The sequence below is a fragment of the Limulus polyphemus genome, unplaced genomic scaffold, assembly GCF_000517525.1.
Source record: "Limulus polyphemus unplaced genomic scaffold, Limulus_polyphemus-2.1.2 Scaffold6128, whole genome shotgun sequence".
Classification (NCBI taxonomy): domain Eukaryota; kingdom Metazoa; phylum Arthropoda; class Merostomata; order Xiphosura; family Limulidae; genus Limulus; species Limulus polyphemus.
Genome location: NW_013671738.1, coordinates 45,183 through 54,967, shown reverse-complemented (window position 1 = coordinate 54,967; position 9,785 = coordinate 45,183). Strand labels below are relative to the sequence as shown.

General features: G+C 31.3%; 1 long non-coding RNA gene across 1 annotated transcript; it reads right to left on the bottom strand.

The window, feature by feature from the left end:
- Window positions 1–663: 663 nt before the first annotated feature.
- Window positions 664–9,378, bottom strand: LOC111089399. The gene is made up of 4 exons (XR_002613685.1): window positions 9,299–9,378; window positions 6,921–7,092; window positions 2,978–3,058; window positions 664–793 (listed from the first exon to the last, which is right to left on the bottom strand). It is a non-coding gene; the product is annotated as an uncharacterized LOC111089399 (long non-coding RNA).
- Between the last annotated feature and the right edge of the window lie 407 nt (window positions 9,379–9,785).

The following is a 9,785-nucleotide window of genomic DNA, read 5'->3' as shown; positions in this document are numbered from 1 at the left end:
TTTATACATTTAACAATGCAATCTGTGACTTCCCACTTTATACATTTAACAATGCAATCTGTGACTTCCCACTTTTATACATTTAACAATGTAATCTGTGACTTCTCACTTTTATACATTTAACAATGCAATCTGTGACTTCCCACTTTATACATTTAACAATGTAATCTGTGACTTCTCACTTTTATACATTTAACAATGTAATCTGTCACTTTCCACTTTTATACATTTAACAATGTAATCTGTGACTTCTCACTATTTCTAATGAAACTTTTTCATCAAATTATAGATGTTCCATGCTTAAAAATCTACAGGTAAATTAAGAATTTAGGAGAAAAATTTAAAACTCTCCTGATAACTGAATATTTCTTTATAACATATAAAAACCTCTGAGGTTACAGTTATATAATGTGCAGTCAGGTATATTTCATTCTTAATAAATTGAGGTTTGTGGCATTTGGGATGAAGTAATTTAGTTACTTAAAGCATCCACTTTCACATCCAATCTTACTTTTTACTTCTTAATAAAAATTCTCATAAGGTCCAAAATTTTAGATACAGTTAACAAATGAACGTATTTGGCCAAAAAAAAAGAGAAAAAACAGTGGGATAATGTGGTAAGGAATAGTATATAATTCATGATACTTGCTTTAAACAAAAATACACTTACCATTTTTCATACGAAGAAATGGAGCTAGTACAGACGACCAATTTATGGGCGGAAGAGGGCGAGAAAACTTTTGATTAAGAGCATGTAGAGACGTAAACACATGTGATTGACAGATATTTATACCTGCCAAATAAAATATAGAATGACACAATATCAGTAAATAGTTTCATCTTAGTCAAATATATATTAAACAATATCAGTCCATCATATGTATGGGGTTTCTATGTCCTTTTTAACCTGCCATATAGTAATATAGACTATTTATATTAAGGCATTGCACCTAATTTATTAATTAATATTATACAGCAGACCAATCCTTTAATGATTTTTTTCACAAATTTATATTGTTTTTATCAAAGGTAAAACTGAAAATAGAATTTGTGATTCAAAGGCCTAACGTACTCTTTGATTTGCCACACCCTCTTTTATCAACTACAGTTTTTGCCTATTCAAGGCTCATCAACACAGTTTGCTGACCCAAGCTGTGCTGATGAACCTTGAATAGGCAAAAACTGCAATCCACAAAAGTGGATGTGAATCACTTGCAGCATTTTACAGTATTTCAAATGCTTCAAGAATTAAGAAAATATAAATCTCATAAAATTATACGTGTAGCACACATATATGCAATAAGAAGAAATGTTGTGCACACTTAGTGAATGCATAGAGAACGACGCTTAACCAAGAAAGGAAACTTATATGTCAAGCATAAACAAAGATGCATTCCCGATGGTATGGATAACCAACTGTTTATCGTATCTACATAAATAGATGCAACTGTGGCAGAGAGAAAGCTATGAGAAAGTTTATGTTAGCTTCATTAAAGGCAAGAAATGAATTCTATAAAAAGCATTAGAAAGAAAACCAAAGACTCCATGTGAAACTTTGATCAGAAGGAAGACAAAAAGAAATGTATACAAACTGGCTGTCATTTTACTGTCTTTGATCACAACCAATTGCCGAATTAGTTTTGGTCTTAATTCTGAGAATTACGATAAGTTGACAAAACTATATCAATTACGTGACAGATCTACTTGCGAATTGATGTGTACACTATTTGGTAAATCGTAAAAATACTAACAAAAATTGTATAAGAAACTCATGTTTTTGGACTCAAATTCAGTTCCCCTGAAGCTAACAACAAAGCCAGTAGAACTGCTATTAGCCTGTTCTCCATCATTACCAGATACTAAAGTTCCAGACAGTCAACTGTCCTCCAGCAGATGCAGAATATCCACCATTCAACCTCAGTGTAAGAAACAATTCCTATTTCTCTCAATCGAATAGCATAGCTAGGAAATTGATGTAAAATGAAAAATACTAAAAAGAACTCATAAAGTAAAGTGTGTCTGAGCACATTTTAAATAATATTTTGATTGATAATTTGTTGATTATAGTATGTAACTTGATGAATATTGTAGAAGGTATAATTACTGAAACACTGAATGCTCATAAAGAAACATTTGATGTAAAAGTTTACCAAGATACTTCTGATGATGTTAGTGTAGACGAATATTTTAATATATTGTATTAAAGGTTTGATGTGATTTTTGATATCGATCTCAGAGTCAATTCTTTATTCTAACTGTAAACTGTCTTCAGGTAGTGACTTGTATACTCTATTTGTGACTGTATACCTGGATTTAAAATAAATCTATTTGAAACTGGATTTAAAGTTGAACTTCAAATGACTAGCACGGCCTCGCATTACAGGTGCAGCAAATCAAAGAATATATTAGGTCTCCACATCACAGATTCTATTTTCAATTTTATCCTTTGGAGAAAAAGAAAAAATCTGTAATATCAGTAGATAGTTTCACCGTAATCAAATATAGAGTGTGACACAGTACCAGTAGATAGTTTCACCAATCAAATATAGTGTGACACAGTACCAGTAGATAGTTTCACCAATCAAATATAGTGTGACACAGTACCAGTAGATAGTTTCACCAATCAAATATAGTGTGACACAGTACCAGTAGATAGTTTCACCAATCAAATATAGTGTGACACAGTACCAGAAGATAGTTTCACCAATCAAATATAGTGTGACACATTACCTGTAGTTTCACCATAGTCAAATATATATAGTAACACAATATCAGCAGATAAATTTACCATAATCATGTTAAAACTAAATAATGAATATTTCCAACTTTAATATAGATAAATCTAACAAGTTTTAGGAATGTAATTAGTTTGTAGCATTCAAAATCCAATTACTAAACCCAAACAATAACACATATATATCACATATTTCTAATTTCAATGTTTCCTTCCGATCAGTACTAAACAGATTTCCATTACCTGACTTATGCCATCCTGCAAGCAATCCTACAAGTGGACGCAGAACACTTTTGGCAGGAAGATAGGAATAGTCAGATGGCACTGAAATAGAACAAAAAATATACAAAGCAGTTAAAACTAATAATAAAATATAGATACAACAGTGTTAATGTTTAAAGCAAATAACATTTTTACCACATTTAACTCAAACAGCCAATGATGTACCAGTTATAGTTTTATTGCACTGCAGAAGGAAACAAAAACCTACTGGATGAAATAATTTGGAAACTACAGGTGAACTTTATGCAGAATTATGTAGCTTCTGAACATGTTATTTTTACGTGTGATATTTCTATGAGTTGGAATCTTTGAAAATTTGAAAAGATTTTATTGTGATACATTTCTTTAAGAAAAAAATAAAAATGCATAAAATTCCTTTGTTGTAGATGGATCTTGGTTACTGATTTTTATATCTTCCTATATTCTTCAAAAATTTTCTTAAAAAGTTTTTATTTTATTAAAGATGTCAGACAATTGAAAACACAATAGGATTTTTGTTTATGTATATATATTCGATGATGAAGAACCCACTTTGAGACGGCTTGAATGGATAATGAAGAAAAACTTTAATATAAGTTTAACATAACAGCAAATGTACAACCTTGTCGAAACGTTTTTCTTCATTATCCATTCAAGCCGTCTCCAACCATTATTATATATATATATATTTAAGTGTCATAGGAAAATTTAGGTTAAAAATTAAGACCAAGTCATTTTTCGATAATTTGCCTCTCCTCAGCCCTGCAAGCTCTCAAAGTTAGTGCAACAGCCAGCCTTTGCAATCGCTTGGTTGAAAAATTGAGTCAGAAGTGAGTGACGTCACTCAAGGCAAACAATGCCAGTCGCAGTCGGCTTCCTCTCTGTGTGGAAAACTGTCGATTTGTTTATGTGAAAACAATTTTTTCTTTTTTTCTGGACAAATTTCATTTGACAGATGTCGTGAATACAGTTATTTGTGAGTAAACAGCTATGGTTTTTTGCTGTGGTGTTCATGGATGTAGGAACATTCTCATAAAAAAGGAGCTACCTGCACGAATTTCCACCTAAGTCAGACAGAAAATGGCACAGTGCTTGGACAAAGTTTGTATCAAGAACTCGTGATAAATGGAGCATGCTGAAAGCTGATATGTATGCAGTGAAAACTTTTTGGAATCAGACTTTGAAAATAAACTACCATTTGTTTTGGGATTTGAAAAAAAACTGCCACTAAAAAAAAGATGCAGTGCCCAATGTAAATCTGAAGTTCGAGGGAGGTCCACAGCAAACAGCAGCCAGGCTGATGCCAATGGCACATCGTGCTCTTCTTCACAAACCAATAAGAGCGATGATAGTCATGTCCAATCAGCTGTTCAAAGATGAGAGGCATGCAGGGTAAGCTCAGGTTTTAGTTAATGTTTTAAGTTCAATATAGAATTGTCAGCAAACATTTAGGTTTTATAAACACACTAGTAGATCTGCTAAAACAAAATGTTGTTATGAAATTTCACTTTCAGCTATTATTTACCAAAAAAAAGGGCATAAACAAATAATTGGCTGTTCTTTTTATTTCTTTTTCATGGGTATAACACTTTTTAATGAAATTTCATTGGAGATATCAATATGCAACATAAAATGCAAGATCTACAGTATCAATTATCAAAATGTTATCCTAGCTATGTTTGCTTTTCCAGTTCTAATGTATACTTATTCTTATCCCTACAAATCAGAGTATGTGCAGTATACAGTTTCGGGAGTTCATCAGCTGATATTAGATCTACATCTAGATATACATCCATCACTTTAAAAGCAAATATTGACTAGAATTTACTCATAGATTTGCTATATGACCACACTGTGACCCATCTGACCACACTGATGGCTGTAAATTTCATCCCATTTTCCTGACATTAACAGCATAAAACAGTCTTTTATGATATTGTAACATATAACTATTGAAACAATTCCATACCATAAAAGATCAGACAACTGCCAGTCCTCATCCGCTCTGGCCAACATGTCAGCATTAGACACATTATCACATACAAGGTTTTGTTCAAACATATATGGAGCACATTACACACATCTTCCTCTCCACCTGCTGTCACCATTTTTGTTTACCTTGTGTGACGTAGGTTTGACCGCCCAGTTTGCCCAGAGGCACTTTTGCAAGTTTTTCTTACAGCTAGTCAACCGTGACCAAATATGGCTTGGAGCCACATGAGCTTGAGTATTACGTGAATTTCTTTAATCATATTATTTTTAGTGCATGAAAAACACCCTATTGTCTGTGGTCTTTAAACTGTAAATTTTATCTTTGTTTTGACTTGAAAAACACCACTGTTAATCAAGTTAAATTTAATATAAGTAATGTGCTTTAAGCCAGTTTTATATTAATTTATATGTACATTTTGGAGATTTTGTTTGGCAATTCAAGCAGTTACTTAGGTAGATAAGGATTAATGTAAACAAAGCCAAGTTAGTGGAACAAAACTTGATATGGTTTAGTACAAAATGAGTTAATTAACCCTATCTCATCTTGTTTCATAAAAAACATTTCTCTCCATGTGATACTCCAACTGAAGTATAACATAATAAAACAAGCTTTAAAAACAAAAATCAGGACTGTAGTTGTGGTGCAATTTATTCACAAACATCTTTCCTTCTAGCAACAAATCATCAAGCTAAGCTTTTGTCACTGTTTCAAGCTCTACTGAACTAGAAGCCATATTGGCTTATAGAGTTGAAAAGAACAGAAAAACAGCTTTCTTTACATGGTTAGAATTTACTAGCTTATGACTTCTCATAGCTGAAATGTAAGACACTACATCACACCATAACAACCAAGGTTGAGAAACAACAAAAAACACATGTATTAAAAATATAAGGTCAAATTAGCACTGTTTTGCTCAAAACTAATTTGACTTTCCTCCTAAGGGGATATAAAGGTGAGTGTGGTATTATGCTAAGAAAAAGTTCAGAAAATTCACAAACAATAACCTTTTCATTGAGAGCTCAAATCAACCAAAAATCAAAATTTGCAATTTCTTTGGATTTTAGTCCATAAATAGAATTCAACTCTGAGGTTTTTCTTTTTTGTGTGTAAAATAATTACTACAAGTTTATTTTCCATAATTATTTTAATAATTTTAATTCTTTCCCTTAAAGCTAGATGCACCCATCATGGCATGATAAAGTTAAAGCATGAAGATAAAGTGGCAATGCTCCCATATAATTACTTGTGGTACCATACAGCATATGCATCCAAAAGAAGAAATAATGTATCCTCAAGATTTACTTACCCTACGTTGTTTTTAAACATTTCACTTTATACTTCTAAAGGCACTAACTTGCATTGACTGCAGTATCTTCATAATTGTTCAGTATATCTTAAAAAACTAACCCAAATGGTGCTTCAAATACAAAATATCATCATCTTGTTTGTTATTTGATGTTTTGAGAAGATTATAAATTTTAATTATATCTTTAACCTTAACTAAGATATTGAAAATACTTTAAACAAGTTTGTTGGAAATTGGTTGATCTTACATAAGAAGTTTATCAGTCTACTATTAAAGGCCAATCATTATAAAATCAATAAAGAAGTAATCATACTAAATACACATCTAGGTTTAACAGTTCTAAAATTAGGAATATATAAAGAATGACACTTAAACAACAAAGTATAAAAAATGAATATAATATTGAATGAATATAGCTTTTATATATGACTATTACCAAATCAATATGCATTATGTGGTATCAAGAATGAAAAAAAAATATATTGTTTTTAATAAAAACAGTTTCACGATAATGTAGTACAAAGAAGTTGTAAGATGATAACTTCAAATGTTGGCTTTTCAAATATGTTTTATATAGTTTAAAAAATGCAACATTTGTATCCTAAAACATATCAAATAACACATACCTGAAGATGACGATTGGCTCTTGCCAGCCTGAACATTAAATATTTCCCCAACTATCCATGAACAACTGTTTAGAAGACCAATATCACGGGATGTTTTTAGAAACTGTGCTAATGTAGTCAGAAGTTCTGTCAAGCCAACAGTAGGCTCCCCAACTGAAGTTCCAGAGTCAACCTGGAAAACACAGATAGCATTTTGAGCTATTAGCTACAACATACTGTCTTAAGAGTATTTGATCAGCATGACAAGCATTAGTTCGATTTCTTCTTAGTATTGGTCATCTTTTTTTTTTTCACAAAACTATGACTAAGTTATCTACACAAAATTTTGTGCAAAAAGTATGAACCATTAATATATATATTTTTTTAATGTTAACCTGTATAAAATATTTGTTGATGTTATTATCACATTTCGAGTTAACTATGGCTATAACTTCTAAACAATGAAGTTCAACCTGTTAATATGACTCATATAAGACATGTATCTACAGTTTAATAACACAGAGAGTATATATATACACACAGCATTGTGCCTTCAAGCTTCAGAGCCTGAGGCAAGCATCTTAATCAGATCCCAATCCTGCCACCGATAATACATGCAATGTGTGTACTATAACAATCTATAAATTTTCATTAGCTGTGATTATTTAAAAGTACAATTACATTTAAAACTTAACTCAAATAGTTATGTAATTGTAACATTAAGCATGAAGTAGTTCACATAGCAGTGTTATAATAAAAGTTGTAATGACAGCATCACTTCCTGCACTTTGTTTTTACATCTCAAGTTACTGTTAAGTCTCAAAGAATGAATATAATGTTCACACATTCCCAATAAAATGTGAATCAATAAGAATCCTAACAGAATGGTATTTTGTAACAAACTAGGTCAAATTTATAACTAAATTTATTATAAAATAATAATTAATAAAAGTCTAATAATAAAACAAACTGAAATTAAAAGAAAACGTCACTGCAAAGAGATCTGATGCTTCTTGAACATTTTTTTTTTTTTTTTCGCATCATGTTGGGATCAACAGATCTGGCCCTCCATGAAATCAGGCCAGAGGCAATTGCTCTCCTCCCACTTTCCTGGCAACATAGCCCTCCATGTTTATACAGATCATCATTTATAGCCAAAAATGATACCATTATATAGACCCTTTATAAAAGTGTAAGTTTTCCAAAAGATAAAGTTTGTCATGTTCACATAATAGATCTATATTTTTATTTTTTTAATCACAACAATCTTTCTAGTTAAAATAAAGGTAATTATTTGTTTTAAAAGGAAATTCTGGAATTTTTTTATTGTTTTATTAATGTTGAATTTTTTTTTACAACATGAGGTTTATCCTTGAAAATAAAAACCCTGATATTATAGTTATTTTCCCAAAAAATACTACATTCTATAACTTTAGTTTGTACACATAAAACAGTAAACTTCCATTTCATAAGTTCATACATGCTTCTAAAAGCATTCAGTAGTTTCAATTCAGACATATAACAAGAATAGTTTGAATTTACACAAAAAGTAGAAGCTTCCATCAACTTCCATTTACATATATATCACTAGACATCCATTAACTTCCATTCACACCCACATATACTAATAGGTTTCCACTATTTTCCATTCACTCGTATTCCAGAACATTTCTCTAGCTTCCACTCACACTAGGCTTCCACCAGCTTTCATTCACTTTTTTACCCCTTTTATTTAACTATGAAGTTCACATAAAAAAGTTTAACATTTTTATGTCCATAAGTGTATGTAGGTTTGGTGTAAAACACTGGTAAAGCAAGTGGCTAAGTTTCTTTCATCCTATTTACCTGTTATTCTGGGTCATTCATCTATATTATCACATGCCCTTTCTTATGGGAAATATTACTCTAAAGTTGAATATATTAGGCTAAAGTAGACAATGTTCTTTTCCACTGGCAGGTCAAGTGCTACTGTAAGCAAAGAACCTCCCTTACTTTTTAATGGAAATGACCAACAGTGATGTAGGAAGAGCAAACACCATGAGCACTGTTGTTTCGTGTATATAAGTTTTCTCAGTCTAAAACACATTTTCTTTTGAGATTAACATAGACTTCTTCACACAGTACTACACAGATTCACTACAGTAAAGTTGCTGTCCTCCATGAATACACTCATTTGGATTAATTTGTGAAATAAATAAAGATTTTTCTCACTGTGGTTGACTACAAAACATTTTCTGTAGAACCTCCTGTTATCTCGATGATCATACCCAATTATCTCTTTAGTAAAAGAAGAAATCAGTGAACCTGAGAAATCCACAAATATACACTACTATGCTTTCACTATCTTGCATTCACACACATATAGCAGCAGGATTTCCCTATTGCTATCAATATCCTACCTGAAACACTCCACCACCACTGGAATAAAGAGCACCGAGGCCTTTCACAGCAGCAATTCGAGATAGTGTAGGCTGGCCCTGCAAAGAATGAGAAAGAGAAAATTTTATGCACATTTTTAAATATTGTACAAGAATACTTTTACACACTTTACAGAACTTAACAGGATTTTCTAAAAGTTTAAAGAAAAGCAAATCCTAGTTGTCAGGTCATCTTTATCAAAAAAAAAAAGATTTATATTCAAATGTAATATTAATTTTTGATCAAAGCAAGTTAGGTAACTAAAAGAATGAGCTTGGTAATAATCATATCTCATCAAATACATTTTTTACATTCCCACTTATAAAGATTAGTATGAATTGTTTCATCAGTTGAGTACTTTCACTATTAACCCTTTAATTACAAGAGAAAACCAGGTTTAAAATTTGCCAAGGTGAGTATAATGCTTTAATATTTAATGTTTCAGCAATGCAAGAAATCATAAAAGAT